This window comes from Schistocerca serialis, chromosome 4 (assembly GCF_023864345.2).
Source record: "Schistocerca serialis cubense isolate TAMUIC-IGC-003099 chromosome 4, iqSchSeri2.2, whole genome shotgun sequence".
Classification (NCBI taxonomy): Eukaryota; Metazoa; Arthropoda; class Insecta; order Orthoptera; family Acrididae; genus Schistocerca; species Schistocerca serialis.
Genome location: NC_064641.1, coordinates 415,848,041 through 415,850,540, shown reverse-complemented (window position 1 = coordinate 415,850,540; position 2,500 = coordinate 415,848,041). Strand labels below are relative to the sequence as shown.

Sequence of the window (2,500 nt, the reverse complement as noted above, 5' to 3'; positions counted from 1 at the left end):
TCGGCCGTCAGTCTGGCAGTCATGGCCGGTCCTTGCGGCCGGCCGCGAAGCCCTGACGAGTAGGAGGGTCGCGGCGGTGGGCGCAGAAGGGTCTGGGCGTGAGCCTGCCTGGAGCCGCCGTCGGTGCAGATCTTGGTGGTAGTAGCAAATACTCCAGCGAGGCCCTGGAGGGCTGACGCGGAGAAGGGTTTCGTGTGAACAGCCGTTGCACACGAGTCAGTCGATCCTAAGCCCTAGGAGAAATCCGATGTTGATGGGGGCCGTCATAGCATGATGCACTTTGTGCTGGCCCCCGTTGGGCGAAAGGGAATCCGGTTCCTATTCCGGAACCCGGCAGCGGAACCGATACAAGTCGGGCCCCTCTTTTAGAGATGCTCGTCGGGGTAACCCAAAAGGACCCGGAGACGCCGTCGGGAGATCGGGGAAGAGTTTTCTTTTCTGCATGAGCGTTCGAGTTCCCTGGAATCCTCTAGCAGGGAGATAGGGTTTGGAACGCGAAGAGCACCGCAGTTGCGGCGGTGTCCCGATCTTCCCCTCGGACCTTGAAAATCCGGGAGAGGGCCACGTGGAGGTGTCGCGCCGGTTCGTACCCATATCCGCAGCAGGTCTCCAAGGTGAAGAGCCTCTAGTCGATAGAATAATGTAGGTAAGGGAAGTCGGCAAATTGGATCCGTAACTTCGGGATAAGGATTGGCTCTGAGGATCGGGGCGTGTCGGGCTTGGTCGGGAAGTGGGTCAGCGCTAACGTGCCGGGCCTGGGCGAGGTGAGTGCCGTAGGGGTGCCGGTAAGTGCGGGCGTTTAGCGCGGGCGTGGTCTGCTCTCGCCGTTGGTCGGCCTCGTGCTGGCCGGCGGTGCAGGATGCGCGCGCCTGCGCGGCGTTCGCGCCCCGGTGCTTCAACCTGCGTGCAGGATCCGAGCTCGGTCCCGTGCCTTGGCCTCCCACGGATCTTCCTTGCTGCGAGGCCGCGTCCGCCTTAGCGTGCTCCTCCGGGGGCGCGCGGGTGCGCGGATTCTCTTCGGCCGCCATTCAACGATCAACTCAGAACTGGCACGGACTGGGGGAATCCGACTGTCTAATTAAAACAAAGCATTGCGATGGCCCTAGCGGGTGTTGACGCAATGTGATTTCTGCCCAGTGCTCTGAATGTCAACGTGAAGAAATTCAAGCAAGCGCGGGTAAACGGCGGGAGTAACTATGACTCTCTTAAGGTGGCCAAGTGGCGGCGGTGTGGCTGCATCCGGACTTGGCTTTTCGAAGTGCGGTCTTGATGTAGTCGTGCTGCTGCTGCGAGGTGCCTTCCTTGGGTTATAGTTACAGGGAGAGTGATGCGCAATACATGGGCCTAGCCCTCTTAGCCTCTCCTCTCCTGCGGTCTTCTCCCCTTCTCGTGGGCCCGCTGATTTTCGCAGAGTGGAAGACCGCACCAGGGGCTTGGGGGGGTTACCAGCCCCCCCTCGCACTATCCCTTTTTTAGTTGGGGGCAGTAATCAGAGAATAAGTGGTGGCCCTTCCGCTGAAGGTGCCACCCCAACTCCCCCAGCACCTAGCCGGCCAACCGGCCGTGCCGAAAATCTTGTAACTTTTGCAGCTGTATACACCTGTAGTGAGTGCCACCGCAGCTTCACCACCAAGAACGGTCTCGGGGTCCATCGCCGCCGCCAACACCTTGCGGCCGCCATCGCGGAGATCGTCACGGAGAGGCATCGCGCGAGGTGGACGGAGGAAGAAGTCCTGTCGCTCGCCAAGGCAGAGGCCGAACTGTTCCTCGAGAGGGACGCCCGGTTCTTCTTTGTAAATCAAGAACTCATCAGGATGTTCCCCGACCGAACGCTTGAGGCAATCAAGTGCCGACGGCGGCAAGCTGCCCACAAGCAGCTTGTCCGCCAATTCATGGAGGCGCTTGAGATCGGTCGGGGGGAAGAGCCGGCGTCCCGCCGGGGAGCAGCGAGCCCACTGCCTGACGCGGGCGAGGCCGCTGCGCCGCCCGTCGACGCAGCCGAGGACTTCGCGGCCGACACCACCGGGCCGCCGCCGGAGGGGCCGACTGACGCCGCCATCTGGGAGCATCTGGCGGGGCTACCCGCTTCCGCCCAGCGTTTCTCTGCCCTGGATCGTGTCATAGGTCTGGGGCGGGGCACGCCGCCCGATGTCATCCTGGGCATGCTCCCGGATGCCCTTGCGTCGGTCGGGTCCAGAGGGGAGAGATCGATCACCAGGACACAGCGGCCGCGCCAACCATCGAAGCGGCCGCCTGCCGCGCCGCCGACGCAGAAGCGCAAGCGGCGCCGCTGGGAGTACGCGAGAACGCAGGATGCCTTCCGACGGTCGCGTGCACGTTGCGTGCGCGGCCTCTTGGATGGCACCCTGCTCCAGCCGCCACCTGCCATCCCTGGTCTGCTGGACTTCTGGGCGGACCTCTTCACCAAGAAGCCCATCTCCACCGCGGGCTTCATTCGTGACCGCCTCCTCCCGCACTCAGAGCCTGTCGCTCTCGAGTG

The 2,500-nt window shown here is 63.1% G+C and overlaps 1 pseudogene; it reads left to right on the top strand.

The window, feature by feature from the left end:
- The window catches only part of LOC126475598 (large subunit ribosomal RNA), a 7,959-nt pseudogene that overhangs the window by 1,674 nt on the left and 3,785 nt on the right, over nt 1-2,500 (top strand).